The sequence below is a fragment of the Lepeophtheirus salmonis genome, chromosome 11 (genome assembly GCF_016086655.4).
Source record: "Lepeophtheirus salmonis chromosome 11, UVic_Lsal_1.4, whole genome shotgun sequence".
Taxonomy (NCBI): Eukaryota; Metazoa; Arthropoda; class Copepoda; order Siphonostomatoida; family Caligidae; genus Lepeophtheirus; species Lepeophtheirus salmonis.
In genome coordinates this window covers 16,020,702-16,037,285 of record NC_052141.2, presented here as the reverse complement: position 1 = coordinate 16,037,285, position 16,584 = coordinate 16,020,702, and the positions used below count along the sequence as shown (strand labels likewise).

General features: G+C 32.7%; 3 long non-coding RNA genes across 3 annotated transcripts; all 3 read left to right on the top strand.

The window, feature by feature from the left end:
• The first annotated feature begins 5,672 nt into the window (after positions 1–5,672).
• Positions 5,673–6,825, top strand: LOC139906584 (uncharacterized). The gene is made up of 3 exons (XR_011782218.1): positions 5,673–5,811; positions 5,862–6,326; positions 6,555–6,825. It is a non-coding gene; the product is annotated as an uncharacterized lncRNA (long non-coding RNA).
• A 1,968-nt stretch (positions 6,826–8,793) lies between these two features.
• On the top strand, positions 8,794–11,191 carry LOC139906615 (uncharacterized). Its single transcript, XR_011782251.1, has 3 exons — positions 8,794–9,355; positions 9,406–9,870; positions 10,100–11,191. It is a non-coding gene; the product is annotated as an uncharacterized lncRNA (long non-coding RNA).
• Positions 11,192–12,112: 921 nt separating this feature from the next.
• LOC121126482 (uncharacterized) lies at positions 12,113–13,918 on the top strand. Its single transcript, XR_011782206.1, has 3 exons — positions 12,113–12,903; positions 12,954–13,418; positions 13,648–13,918. It is a non-coding gene; the product is annotated as an uncharacterized lncRNA (long non-coding RNA).
• Positions 13,919–16,584: the final 2,666 nt, after the last annotated feature.

Genomic DNA, 16,584 nt, shown 5'->3' with positions numbered 1-16,584 from the left:
CATGTTGGTAGATATAAGAAAAGACAGCATAGACGTCGGGAATTCGCATCAAGTAAATACAACACCGATAACCGACTACAAAGAACCTCTTTATATTCATCCCCTTCAACATTGTCGACACTTGGATCGGATATTAATTGGCTAAAAAATGGAATGGATACAAATCCGCGAAAGAGCCATCCCAGTCCTTGTCTGAGCAAAAGGCGAAATCTGAAACAACAACTGAGAAGAAATCCAAGAGTTGGGCGGAATGGAAAGAAAAGGGAAATGTAGAAATCGAAATAAAGACATGCAGATCCCCTGCCATAAAATTTGATACTCCACTCTATGAACTACAATCTCCAAAAGATATTCCCTTTTTTGATCTCTCATCTAATGAAGAGAATTGGAGAGAATTTAAGACTCTGAAGGGGAAATGCAACAATGACATAATAACAAGAATTCCTTTAGTAAAGAATCTTGTTCCATCCTGTCATGACGCTACTGTAAATGACATATACAATTTGAACGGTAGTATCCAATGTGGTGTTTGTGGGATTCGTTTTTCACTTGAGGAAAGAAAAAAGAATATGCTCAGCATTTAGACTTTCATTACGTCAATAAAATGAATAGCAAAAATGCTTGGAACACATGTAGATGGTATCCTACTCTTGAGTCAATAAAGAAAAATGACTCCAATATTCTAACCTCCGATTTGAATTCTCCAAATCCTAATAAGGCCTTGACCAATGAAAAACAATATTTGGGAAATTGGGAAGCTCCTTCAAGACATTGTGAGCTTTGTCTTGAACAATTTGAGCAAGAATATTTAGATGGAGACAATGAAGGTTGGCACTTTGTAAATGCTATTGTAACTAAGGATGGAAAGAGTACTGTTCATCCAGGATGTTTGTCATAATATTTATTGATCATTGTCTACCTCAAGAATAACTGTGATAATATTTTATTTCAAATAATTTTATATTTGTATTCTTTAATGATATTTCAATGAAATAAAATCTATTTTAAGAAATTAAAAAATGAGCTTTAATAGAAGTTTACTGCGTACAATAAGGAAGCAGAGATTCCCTTTTTTTAAAGTCTAGTTCGAGAACGATTAATGTAAATATTGTTATCAAATACTCTTTTCTCGTTTAAAATCAATGTTGATGTGATTGAAAATATCAGAAATTACAAATTAAAGCAAGTTATGGACTGAAATCATCATCATTCTTATAAAATGGTTTTATAAGGAAATGCAAGTAACTATTTTTTAATGCAAGCAAAATTACATTTGGAAATTGAAATTGCTCAATCTGACGATATTATAACATTAGACAACTGTCAACTTAAAGACTGTTGAGCGACCTCTTAAAGCTTTTACTAAATTGTTTACCAAAATAATAATTTTTAATAAGAATCTAAAAAAAATGTAATTTTGAATTAAATTTCAAGTCAGCAGTAAAATGTAAAATTGTGTGTGTGACCGTGTCAAAAGATAACAAAAGAGAGAGAAAAAAACAATAGAGCAATTTGACTTGGCTTTGCAGAGGAAGAGCAATGAACATTCAAGACCTCTTAAACAACTAAACACATACTTTTAGAGCCCCGAAATTCATATTTTACAGTATATATCATTTCATGAACCTTGGAGAAGACTTCTTGTATCTGGAGTATATGACAAGGAGTCGGATCTTGGTTAAAGTCTTTTTTCATTTAAGACTCCACCATCCTCCCGACGGAAGTAAGTTTGAAGCATTCATGAAACCGATGAGAGGATATCTCAGTTTATTTCTTGCAGAATAAATTGGCCAGGGATTGTTTTTGATAAATTTGTAAAGATGAATGATGTGGAGAATGTTGAATGAAAGCGCGCGGGAGTCGGTCAACATATTTTTTCAAACAATTCTTGAGTTGATGGATTCCATTACATTGTCTAAGTTCAATCTTTCTATTTGTCTCTTGACAAGATGGGTTGTGGTGATTTCTATGTTCGTAAAAGCTTCCAGAGCAATAAAGAAGGGGGTCGGAGGACAAAGGCTTTTTTCCTTGGACTTGACATTAAATAAAATCTTTTTGTCTCTGAGATGAAGCTCCCTTTGAGCTAGGAGTAGGGCAACAGAGTTCAAGCCTGCTGTCCTGAAAAATGCATCCTTACTGCTCAATCTGCTATTATAATTAAGTACTTACTTGGATTGAAGGAGTATTTAAAGATGTTTTTGGAGTTGGACTAAATGGAATCTCTATGGAAAAAGGTTTTTATTTAATTTTTGGAATCTGTTGAGGTAAGGTGAGTGTTCTTATCAATGTTAATATTTGTATTTAATACATACTTTCTAGATAAAGAAGTGGAACCCACTTAATTAATTGGTTTATTTATCTGGGTTTTCTGGAAGTTAATGTATGTAGAGTTCTGAATTTTTAATAAAATTTGATCGTTTATCATCAGCGTGCAAGAGGTATTTCAAGGTCTTATTTCCAGGTTCCATGTTTTTTATCGTTGTATTTGATGTTATTTCCTTCGACAGGCCATTGATAATGTTAATGAGAGTATATCTCCCATACTTGCTCCTCAGAGAATATGAAATTTCACGAATGAACACGGTATATCTATTCTTGATGAGGAGTTTTATCTTTAGCATCAAAGCTAGTAGTGAACACTTACTTATAAGATCTGGAACGAATCCTATTTTGAAAATATTATAGAAGACCTTTTCAGGAATGGGTCCTAGTGGAGTACCTAAAAACATTCGAAAGGTAGCCCGAAAAGCCCTGGAGATTTCAATTGACTATCATATTCTCAGGTAAAACTTAAAATATTTTCCATATTAGAACCACCCAAATATTTTCTTTCCTCCCTTGAAAATTCCATGTTGAGAAAGTCTTTTCGACTTTGCTCGAATCTTTGCTAAGATGGCAATAGTAACAAAATTCCCATAACCTTTTCACGAGCAATCCCACCAGCTGATTAGTTTACTATATAATCAAAAAAACTTTATGCAATATTTTTATCCTTATAATATTTTTTTACAGCTCTTTGAATATTTTGGAGGATTTGCATGCTATTTATCGAAATTCCTCTATGTGACATTCCTTATTGGCTTGAGCGTAAATAAAGGTAAGACTCATGAGTTTTTGAATTTATTGTAGGCTACTTTGATTATTATATTCGATTCAAATAATTTTACAAATATAGGTAATCTTATAGGTTTTGAAACTGCTAGAGGCATTTACTTATTGATGAATAACAATACATACATGTAAGAGCTTTTGAATACAAATTAATGGATGTTTTAAGAATTTTCTAAAGTAATGAAGTGTCTCAAAAGTTGAAAAAAAAATATTCTAAAAGGCTCTTGTATATTCAGATATTGAAACTCTGAAATAGTTCAAGTTGGAATAAAGAGCACCTGAGATGATACCCCCAAATGCATACAAAACCGAGTTAACAATTAGACCCTCGAGTCGGAGTTTCAATCAGTCAATGTTTCATTCTTCAGTAGTTAACACCACTAAAGCCATGCCTCCAGTTCCAAATAATAAAGTTGTTAAAAGCAAGAAATTTCATGTTGGTAGATATAAGAAAAGACAGCATAGACGTCGGGAATTCGCATCAAGTAAATACAACACCGATAACCGACTACAAAGAACCTCTTTATATTCATCCCCTTCAACATTGTCGACACTTGGATCGGATATTAATTGGCTAAAAAAATGGAATGGATACAAATCCGCGAAAGAGCCATCCCAGTCCTTGTCTGAGCAAAAGGCGAAATCTGAAACAACAACTGAGAAGAAATCCAAGAGTTGGGCGGAATGGAAAGAAAAGGGAAATGTAGAAATCGAAATAAAGACATGCAGATCCCCTGCCATAAAATTTGATACTCCACTCTATGAACTACAATCTCCAAAAGATATTCCCTTTTTTGATCTCTCATCTAATGAAGAGAATTGGAGAGAATTTAAGACTCTGAAGGGGAAATGCAACAATGACATAATAACAAGAATTCCTTTAGTAAAGAATCTTGTTCCATCCTGTCATGACGCTACTGTAAATGACATATACAATTTGAACGGTAGTATCCAATGTGGTGTTTGTGGGATTCGTTTTTCACTTGAGGAAAGAAAAAAGAATATGCTCAGCATTTAGACTTTCATTACGTCAATAAAATGAATAGCAAAAATGCTTGGAACACATGTAGATGGTATCCTACTCTTGAGTCAATAAAGAAAAATGACTCCCATATTCTAACCTCCGATTTGAATTCTCCAAATCCTAATAAGGCCTTGACCAATGAAAAACAATATTTGGGAAATTGGGAAGCTCCTTCAAGACATTGTGAGCTTTGTCTTGAACAATTTGAGCAAGAATATTTAGATGGAGACAATGAAGGTTGGCACTTTGTAAATGCTATTGTAACTAAGGATGGAAAGAGTACTGTTCATCCAGGATGTTTGTCATAATATTTATTGATCATTGTCTACCTCAAGAATAACTGTGATAATATTTTATTTCAAATAATTTTATATTTGTATTCTTTAATGATATTTCAATGAAATAAAATCTATTTTAAGAAATTAAAAAATGAGCTTTAATAGAAGTTTACTGCGTACAATAAGGAAGCAGAGATTCCCTTTTTTTAAAGTCTAGTTCGAGAACGATTAATGTAAATATTGTTATCAAATACTCTTTTCTCGTTTAAAATCAATGTTGATGTGATTGAAAATATCAGAAATTACAAATTAAAGCAAGTTATGGACTGAAATCATCATCATTCTTATAAAATGGTTTTATAAGGAAATGCAAGTAACTATTTTTTAATGCAAGCAAAATTACATTTGGAAATTGAAATTGCTCAATCTGACGATATTATAACATTAGACAACTGTCAACTTAAAGACTGTTGAGCGACCTCTTAAAGCTTTTACTAAATTGTTTACCAAAATAATAATTTTTAATAAGAATCTAAAAAAAATGTAATTTTGAATTAAATTTCAAGTCAGCAGTAAAATGTAAAATTGTGTGTGTGACCGTGTCAAAAGATAACAAAAGAGAGAGAAAAAACAATAGAGCAATTTGACTTGGTTTGCAGAGGAAGAGCAATGAACATTCAAGACCTCTTAAACAACTAAACACATACTTTTAGAGCCCCGAAATTCATATTTTACAGTATATATCATTTCATGAACCTTGGAGAAGACTTCTTGTATCTGGAGTATATGACAAGGAGTCGGATCTTGGTTAAAGTCTTTTTTCATTTAAGACTCCACCATCCTCCCGACGGAAGTAAGTTTGAAGCATTCATGAAACCGATGAGAGGATATCTCAGTTTATTTCTTGCAGAATAAATTGGCCAGGGATTGTTTTTGATAAATTTGTAAAGATGAATGATGTGGAGAATGTTGAATGAAAGCGCGCGGGAGTCGGTCAACATATTTTTTCAAACAATTCTTGAGTTGATGGATTCCATTACATTGTCTAAGTTCAATCTTTCTATTTGTCTCTTGACAAGATGGGTTGTGGTGATTTCTATGTTCGTAAAAGCTTCCAGAGCAATAAAGAAGGGGGTCGGAGGACAAAGGCTTTTTTCCTTGGACTTGACATTAAATAAAATCTTTTTGTCTCTGAGATGAAGCTCCCTTTGAGCTAGGAGTAGGGCAACAGAGTTCAAGCCTGCTGTCCTGAAAATGCATCCTTACTGCTCAATCTGCTATTATAATTAAGTACTTACTTGGATTGAAGGAGTATTTAAAGATGTTTTTGGAGTTGGACTAAATGGAATCTCTATGGAAAAAGGTTTTTATTTAATTTTTGGAATCTGTTGAGGTAAGGTGAGTGTTCTTATCAATGTTAATATTTGTATTTAATACATACTTTCTAGATAAAGAAGTGGAACCCACTTAATTAATTGGTTTATTTATCTGGGTTTTCTGGAAGTTAATGTATGTAGAGTTCTGAATTTTTTAATAAAATTTGATCGTTTATCATCAGCGTGCAAGAGGTATTTCAAGGTCTTATTTCCAGGTTCCATGTTTTTTATCGTTGTATTTGATGTTATTTCCTTCGACAGGCCATTGATAATGTTAATGAGAGTATATCTCCCATACTTGCTCCTCAGAGAATATGAAATTTCACGAATGAACACGGTATATCTATTCTTGATGAGGAGTTTTATCTTTAGCATCAAAGCTAGTAGTGAACACTTACTTATAAGATCTGGAACGAATCCTATTTTGAAAATATTATAGAAGACCTTTTCAGGAATGGGTCCTAGTGGAGTACCTAAAAACATTCGAAAGGTAGCCCGAAAAGCCCTGGAGATTTCAATTGACTATCATATTCTCAGGTAAAACTTAAAATATTTTCCATATTAGAACCACCCAAATATTTTCTTTCCTCCCTTGAAAATTCCATGTTGAGAAAGTCTTTTCGACTTTGCTCGAATCTTTGCTAAGATGGCAATAGTAACAAAATTCCCATAACCTTTTCACGAGCAATCCCACCAGCTGATTAGTTTACTATATAATCAAAAAACTTTATGCAATATTTTTATCCTTATAATATTTTTTTACAGCTCTTTGAATATTTTGGAGGATTTGCATGCTATTTATCGAAATTCCTCTATGTGACATTCCTTATTGGCTTGAGCGTAAATAAAGGTAAGACTCATGAGTTTTTGAATTTATTGTAGGCTACTTTGATTATTATATTCGATTCAAATAATTTTACAAATATAGGTAATCTTATAGGTTTTGAAACTGCTAGAGGCATTTACTTATTGATGAATAACAATACATACATGTAAGAGCTTTTGAATACAAATTAATGGATGTTTTAAGAATTTTCTAAAGTAATGAAGTGTCTCAAAAGTTGAAAAAAAAATATATTCTAAAAGGCTCTTGTATATTCAGATATTGAAACTCTGAAATAGTTCAAGTTGGAATAAAGAGCACCTGAGATGATACCCCCAAATGCATACAAAACCGAGTTAACAATTAGACCCTCGAGTCGGAGTTTCAATCAGTCAATGTTTCATTCTTCAGTAGTTAACACCACTAAAGCCATGCCTCCAGTTCCAAATAATAAAGTTGTTAAAAGCAAGAAATTTCATGTTGGTAGATATAAGAAAAGACAGCATAGACGTCGGGAATTCGCATCAAGTAAATACAACACCGATAACCGACTACAAAGAACCTCTTTATATTCATCCCCTTCAACATTGTCGACACTTGGATCGGATATTAATTGGCTAAAAAATGGAATGGATACAAATCCGCGAAAGAGCCATCCCAGTCCTTGTCTGAGCAAAAGGCGAAATCTGAAACAACAACTGAGAAGAAATCCAAGAGTTGGGCGGAATGGAAAGAAAAGGGAAATGTAGAAATCGAAATAAAGACATGCAGATCCCCTGCCATAAAATTTGATACTCCACTCTATGAACTACAATCTCCAAAAGATATTCCCTTTTTTGATCTCTCATCTAATGAAGAGAATTGGAGAGAATTTAAGACTCTGAAGGGGAAATGCAACAATGACATAATAACAAGAATTCCTTTAGTAAAGAATCTTGTTCCATCCTGTCATGACGCTACTGTAAATGACATATACAATTTGAACGGTAGTATCCAATGTGGTGTTTGTGGGATTCGTTTTTCACTTGAGGAAAGAAAAAAAGAATATGCTCAGCATTTAGACTTTCATTACGTCAATAAAATGAATAGCAAAAATGCTTGGAACACATGTAGATGGTATCCTACTCTTGAGTCAATAAAGAAAAATGACTCCCATATTCTAACCTCCGATTTGAATTCTCCAAATCCTAATAAGGCCTTGACCAATGAAAAACAATATTTGGGAAATTGGGAAGCTCCTTCAAGACATTGTGAGCTTTGTCTTGAACAATTTGAGCAAGAATATTTAGATGGAGACAATGAAGGTTGGCACTTTGTAAATGCTATTGTAACTAAGGATGGAAAGAGTACTGTTCATCCAGGATGTTTGTCATAATATTTATTGATCATTGTCTACCTCAAGAATAACTGTGATAATATTTTATTTCAAATAATTTTATATTTGTATTCTTTAATGATATTTCAATGAAATAAAATCTATTTTAAGAAATTAAAAAATGAGCTTTAATAGAAGTTTACTGCGTACAATAAGGAAGCAGAGATTCCCTTTTTTTAAAGTCTAGTTCGAGAACGATTAATGTAAATATTGTTATCAAATACTCTTTTCTCGTTTAAAATCAATGTTGATGTGATTGAAAATATCAGAAATTACAAATTAAAGCAAGTTATGGACTGAAATCATCATCATTCTTATAAAATGGTTTTATAAGGAAATGCAAGTAACTATTTTTTAATGCAAGCAAAATTACATTTGGAAATTGAAATTGCTCAATCTGACGATATTATAACATTAGACAACTGTCAACTTAAAGACTGTTGAGCGACCTCTTAAAGCTTTTACTAAATTGTTTACCAAAATAATAATTTTTAATAAGAATCTAAAAAAATGTAATTTTGAATTAAATTTCAAGTCAGCAGTAAAATGTAAAATTGTGTGTGTGACCGTGTCAAAAGATAACAAAAGAGAGAGAAAAAAACAATAGAGCAATTTGACTTGGTTTGCAGAGGAAGAGCAATGAACATTCAAGACCTCTTAAACAACTAAACACATACTTTTAGAGCCCCGAAATTCATATTTTACAGTATATATCATTTCATGAACCTTGGAGAAGACTTCTTGTATCTGGAGTATATGACAAGGAGTCGGATCTTGGTTAAAGTCTTTTTCATTTAAGACTCCACCATCCTCCCGACGGAAGTAAGTTTGAAGCATTCATGAAACCGATGAGAGGATATCTCAGTTTATTTCTTGCAGAATAAATTGGCCAGGGATTGTTTTTGATAAATTTGTAAAGATGAATGATGTGGAGAATGTTGAATGAAAGCGCGCGGGAGTCGGTCAACATATTTTTTCAAACAATTCTTGAGTTGATGGATTCCATTACATTGTCTAAGTTCAATCTTTCTATTTGTCTCTTGACAAGATGGGTTGTGGTGATTTCTATGTTCGTAAAAGCTTCCAGAGCAATAAAGAAGGGGGTCGGAGGACAAAGGCTTTTTTCCTTGGACTTGACATTAAATAAAATCTTTTTGTCTCTGAGATGAAGCTCCCTTTGAGCTAGGAGTAGGGCAACAGAGTTCAAGCCTGCTGTCCTGAAAAATGCATCCTTACTGCTCAATCTGCTATTATAATTAAGTACTTACTTGGATTGAAGGAGTATTTAAAGATGTTTTTGGAGTTGGACTAAATGGAATCTCTATGGAAAAAGGTTTTTATTTAATTTTTGGAATCTGTTGAGGTAAGGTGAGTGTTCTTATCAATGTTAATATTTGTATTTAATACATACTTTCTAGATAAAGAAGTGGAACCCACTTAATTAATTGGTTTATTTATCTGGGTTTTCTGGAAGTTAATGTATGTAGAGTTCTGAATTTTTTAATAAAATTTGATCGTTTATCATCAGCGTGCAAGAGGTATTTCAAGGTCTTATTTCCAGGTTCCATGTTTTTTATCGTTGTATTTGATGTTATTTCCTTCGACAGGCCATTGATAATGTTAATGAGAGTATATCTCCCATACTTGCTCCTCAGAGAATATGAAATTTCACGAATGAACACGGTATATCTATTCTTGATGAGGAGTTTTATCTTTAGCATCAAAGCTAGTAGTGAACACTTACTTATAAGATCTGGAACGAATCCTATTTTGAAAATATTATAGAAGACCTTTTCAGGAATGGGTCCTAGTGGAGTACCTAAAAACATTCGAAAGGTAGCCCGAAAAGCCCTGGAGATTTCAATTGACTATCATATTCTCAGGTAAAACTTAAAATATTTTCCATATTAGAACCACCCAAATATTTTCTTTCCTCCCTTGAAAATTCCATGTTGAGAAAGTCTTTTCGACTTTGCTCGAATCTTTGCTAAGATGGCAATAGTAACAAAATTCCCATAACCTTTTCACGAGCAATCCCACCAGCTGATTAGTTTACTATATAATCAAAAAAACTTTATGCAATATTTTTATCCTTATAATATTTTTTTACAGCTCTTTGAATATTTTGGAGGATTTGCATGCTATTTATCGAAATTCCTCTATGTGACATTCCTTATTGGCTTGAGCGTAAATAAAGGTAAGACTCATGAGTTTTTGAATTTATTGTAGGCTACTTTGATTATTATATTCGATTCAAATAATTTTACAAATATAGGTAATCTTATAGGTTTTGAAACTGCTAGAGGCATTTACTTATTGATGAATAACAATACATACATGTAAGAGCTTTTGAATACAAATTAATGGATGTTTTAAGAATTTTCTAAAGTAATGAAGTGTCTCAAAAGTTGAAAAAAAAAATATTCTAAAAGGCTCTTGTATATTCAGATATTGAAACTCTGAAATAGTTCAAGTTGGAATAAAGAGCACCTGAGATGATACCCCCAAATGCATACAAAACCGAGTTAACAATTAGACCCTCGAGTCGGAGTTTCAATCAGTCAATGTTTCATTCTTCAGTAGTTAACACCACTAAAGCCATGCCTCCAGTTCCAAATAATAAAGTTGTTAAAAGCAAGAAATTTCATGTTGGTAGATATAAGAAAAGACAGCATAGACGTCGGGAATTCGCATCAAGTAAATACAACACCGATAACCGACTACAAAGAACCTCTTTATATTCATCCCCTTCAACATTGTCGACACTTGGATCGGATATTAATTGGCTAAAAAAATGGAATGGATACAAATCCGCGAAAGAGCCATCCCAGTCCTTGTCTGAGCAAAAGGCGAAATCTGAAACAACAACTGAGAAGAAATCCAAGAGTTGGGCGGAATGGAAAGAAAAGGGAAATGTAGAAATCGAAATAAAGACATGCAGATCCCCTGCCATAAAATTTGATACTCCACTCTATGAACTACAATCTCCAAAAGATATTCCCTTTTTTGATCTCTCATCTAATGAAGAGAATTGGAGAGAATTTAAGACTCTGAAGGGGAAATGCAACAATGACATAATAACAAGAATTCCTTTAGTAAAGAATCTTGTTCCATCCTGTCATGACGCTACTGTAAATGACATATACAATTTGAACGGTAGTATCCAATGTGGTGTTTGTGGGATTCGTTTTTCACTTGAGGAAAGAAAAAGAATATGCTCAGCATTTAGACTTTCATTACGTCAATAAAATGAATAGCAAAAATGCTTGGAACACATGTAGATGGTATCCTACTCTTGAGTCAATAAAGAAAAATGACTCCCATATTCTAACCTCCGATTTGAATTCTCCAAATCCTAATAAGGCGTTGACCAATGAAAAACAATATTTGGGAAATTGGGAAGCTCCTTCAAGACATTGTGAGCTTTGTCTTGAACAATTTGAGCAAGAATATTTAGATGGAGACAATGAAGGTTGGCACTTTGTAAATGCTATTGTAACTAAGGATGGAAAGAGTACTGTTCATCCAGGATGTTTGTCATAATATTTATTGATCATTGTCTACCTCAAGAATAACTGTGATAATATTTTATTTCAAATAATTTTATATTTGTATTCTTTAATGATATTTCAATGAAATAAAATCTATTTTAAGAAATTAAAAAATGAGCTTTAATAGAAGTTTACTGCGTACAATAAGGAAGCAGAGATTCCCTTTTTTTTAAAGTCTAGTTCGAGAACGATTAATGTAAATATTGTTATCAAATACTCTTTTCTCGTTTAAAATCAATGTTGATGTGATTGAAAATATCAGAAATTACAAATTAAAGCAAGTTATGGACTGAAATCATCATCATTCTTATAAAATGGTTTTATAAGGAAATGCAAGTAACTATTTTTTAATGCAAGCAAAATTACATTTGGAAATTGAAATTGCTCAATCTGACGATATTATAACATTAGACAACTGTCAACTTAAAGACTGTTGAGCGACCTCTTAAAGCTTTTACTAAATTGTTTACCAAAATAATAATTTTTAATAAGAATCTAAAAAAAAATGTAATTTTGAATTAAATTTCAAGTCAGCAGTAAAATGTAAAATTGTGTGTGTGACCGTGTCAAAAGATAACAAAAGAGAGAGAAAAAAACAATAGAGCAATTTGACTTGGCTTTGCAGAGGAAGAGCAATGAACATTCAAGACCTCTTAAACAACTAAACACATACTTTTAGAGCCCCGAAATTCATATTTTACAGTATATATCATTTCATGAACCTTGGAGAAGACTTCTTGTATCTGGAGTATATGACAAGGAGTCGGATCTTGGTTAAAGTCTTTTTTCATTTAAGACTCCACCATCCTCCCGACGGAAGTAAGTTTGAAGCATTCATGAAACCGATGAGAGGATATCTCAGTTTATTTCTTGCAGAATAAATTGGCCAGGGATTGTTTTTGATAAATTTGTAAAGATGAATGATGTGGAGAATGTTGAATGAAAGCGCGCGGGAGTCGGTCAACATATTTTTTCAAACAATTCTTGAGTTGATGGATTCCATTACATTGTCTAAGTTCAATCTTTCTATTTGTCTCTTGACAAGATGGGTTGTGGTGATTTCTATGTTCGTAAAAGCTTCCAGAGCAATAAAGAAGGGGGTCGGAGGACAAAGGCTTTTTTCCTTGGACTTGACATTAAATAAAATCTTTTTGTCTCTGAGATGAAGCTCCCTTTGAGCTAGGAGTAGGGCAACAGAGTTCAAGCCTGCTGTCCTGAAAAATGCATCCTTACTGCTCAATCTGCTATTATAATTAAGTACTTACTTGGATTGAAGGAGTATTTAAAGATGTTTTTGGAGTTGGACTAAATGGAATCTCTATGGAAAAAGGTTTTTATTTAATTTTTGGAATCTGTTGAGGTAAGGTGAGTGTTCTTATCAATGTTAATATTTGTATTTAATACATACTTTCTAGATAAAGAAGTGGAACCCACTTAATTAATTGGTTTATTTATCTGGGTTTTCTGGAAGTTAATGTATGTAGAGTTCTGAATTTTTTAATAAAATTTGATCGTTTATCATCAGCGTGCAAGAGGTATTTCAAGGTCTTATTTCCAGGTTCCATGTTTTTTATCGTTGTATTTGATGTTATTTCCTTCGACAGGCCATTGATAATGTTAATGAGAGTATATCTCCCATACTTGCTCCTCAGAGAATATGAAATTTCACGAATGAACACGGTATATCTATTCTTGATGAGGAGTTTTATCTTTAGCATCAAAGCTAGTAGTGAACACTTACTTATAAGATCTGGAACGAATCCTATTTTGAAAATATTATAGAAGACCTTTTCAGGAATGGGTCCTAGTGGAGTACCTAAAAACATTCGAAAGGTAGCCCGAAAAGCCCTGGAGATTTCAATTGACTATCATATTCTCAGGTAAAACTTAAAATATTTTCCATATTAGAACCACCCAAATATTTTCTTTCCTCCCTTGAAAATTCCATGTTGAGAAAGTCTTTTCGACTTTGCTCGAATCTTTGCTAAGATGGCAATAGTAACAAAATTCCCATAACCTTTTCACGAGCAATCCCACCAGCTGATTAGTTTACTATATAATCAAAAAAACTTTATGCAATATTTTTATCCTTATAATATTTTTTTACAGCTCTTTGAATATTTTGGAGGATTTGCATGCTATTTATCGAAATTCCTCTATGTGACATTCCTTATTGGCTTGAGCGTAAATAAAGGTAAGACTCATGAGTTTTTGAATTTATTGTAGGCTACTTTGATTATTATATTCGATTCAAATAATTTTACAAATATAGGTAATCTTATAGGTTTTGAAACTGCTAGAGGCATTTACTTATTGATGAATAACAATACATACATGTAAGAGCTTTTGAATACAAATTAATGGATGTTTTAAGAATTTTCTAAAGTAATGAAGTGTCTCAAAAGTTGAAAAAAATATTCTAAAAGGCTCTTGTATATTCAGATATTGAAACTCTGAAATAGTTCAAGTTGGAATAAAGAGCACCTGAGATGATACCCCCAAATGCATACAAAACCGAGTTAACAATTAGACCCTCGAGTCGGAGTTTCAATCAGTCAATGTTTCATTCTTCAGTAGTTAACACCACTAAAGCCATGCCTCCAGTTCCAAATAATAAAGTTGTTAAAAGCAAGAAATTTCATGTTGGTAGATATAAGAAAAGACAGCATAGACGTCGGGAATTCGCATCAAGTAAATACAACACCGATAACCGACTACAAAGAACCTCTTTATATTCATCCCCTTCAACATTGTCGACACTTGGATCGGATATTAATTGGCTAAAAAATGGAATGGATACAAATCCGCGAAAGAGCCATCCCAGTCCTTGTCTGAGCAAAAGGCGAAATCTGAAACAACAACTGAGAAGAAATCCAAGAGTTGGGCGGAATGGAAAGAAAAGGGAAATGTAGAAATCGAAATAAAGACATGCAGATCCCCTGCCATAAAATTTGATACTCCACTCTATGAACTACAATCTCCAAAAGATATTCCCTTTTTTGATCTCTCATCTAATGAAGAGAATTGGAGAGAATTTAAGACTCTGAAGGGGAAATGCAACAATGACATAATAACAAGAATTCCTTTAGTAAAGAATCTTGTTCCATCCTGTCATGACGCTACTGTAAATGACATATACAATTTGAACGGTAGTATCCAATGTGGTGTTTGTGGGATTCGTTTTCACTTGAGGAAAGAAAAAAGAATATGCTCAGCATTTAGACTTTCATTACGTCAATAAAATGAATAGCAAAAATGCTTGGAACACATGTAGATGGTATCCTACTCTTGAGTCAATAAAGAAAAATGACTCCAATATTCTAACCTCCGATTTGAATTCTCCAAATCCTAATAAGGCCTTGACCAATGAAAAACAATATTTGGGAAATTGGGAAGCTCCTTCAAGACATTGTGAGCTTTGTCTTGAACAATTTGAGCAAGAATATTTAGATGGAGACAATGAAGGTTGGCACTTTGTAAATGCTATTGTAACTAAGGATGGAAAGAGTACTGTTCATCCAGGATGTTTGTCATAATATTTATTGATCATTGTCTACCTCAAGAATAACTGTGATAATATTTTATTTCAAATAATTTTATATTTGTATTCTTTAATGATATTTCAATGAAATAAAATCTATTTTAAGAAATTAAAAAATGAGCTTTAATAGAAGTTTACTGCGTACAATAAGGAAGCAGAGATTCCCTTTTTTTAAAGTCTAGTTCGAGAACGATTAATGTAAATATTGTTATCAAATACTCTTTTCTCGTTTAAAATCAATGTTGATGTGATTGAAAATATCAGAAATTACAAATTAAAGCAAGTTATGGACTGAAATCATCATCATTCTTATAAAATGGTTTTATAAGGAAATGCAAGTAACTATTTTTTAATGCAAGCAAAATTACATTTGGAAATTGAAATTGCTCAATCTGACGATATTATAACATTAGACAACTGTCAACTTAAAGACTGTTGAGCGACCTCTTAAAGCTTTTACTAAATTGTTTACCAAAATAATAATTTTTAATAAGAATCTAAAAAAATGTAATTTTGAATTAAATTTCAAGTCAGCAGTAAAATGTAAAATTGTGTGTGTGACCGTGTCAAAAGATAACAAAAGAGAGAGAAAAAAAACAATAGAGCAATTTGACTTGGCTTTGCAGAGGAAGAGCAATGAACATTCAAGACCTCTTAAACAACTAAACACATACTTTTAGAGCCCCGAAATTCATATTTTACAGTATATATCATTTCATGAACCTTGGAGAAGACTTCTTGTATCTGGAGTATATGACAAGGAGTCGGATCTTGGTTAAAGTCTTTTTCATTTAAGACTCCACCATCCTCCCGACGGAAGTAAGTTTGAAGCATTCATGAAACCGATGAGAGGATATCTCAGTTTATTTCTTGCAGAATAAATTGGCCAGGGATTGTTTTTGATAAATTTGTAAAGATGAATGATGTGGAGAATGTTGAATGAAAGCGCGCGGGAGTCGGTCAACATATTTTTTCAAACAATTCTTGAGTTGATGGATTCCATTACATTGTCTAAGTTCAATCTTTCTATTTGTCTCTTGACAAGATGGGTTGTGGTGATTTCTATGTTCGTAAAAGCTTCCAGAGCAATAAAGAAGGGGGTCGGAGGACAAAGGCTTTTTTCCTTGGACTTGACATTAAATAAAATCTTTTTGTCTCTGAGATGAAGCTCCCTTTGAGCTAGGAGTAGGGCAACAGAGTTCAAGCCTGCTGTCCTGAAAAATGCATCCTTACTGCTCAATCTGCTATTATAATTAAGTACTTACTTGGATTGAAGGAGTATTTAAAGATGTTTTTGGAGTTGGACTAAATGGAATCTCTATGGAAAAAGGTTTTTATTTAATTTTTGGAATCTGTTGAGGTAAGGTGAGTGTTCTTATCAATGTTAATATTTGTATTTAATACATACTTTCTAGATAAAGAAGTGGAACCCACTTAATTAATTGGTTTATTTATCTGGGTTTTCTGGAAGTTAATGTATGTAGAGTTCTGAATTTTTAATAAAA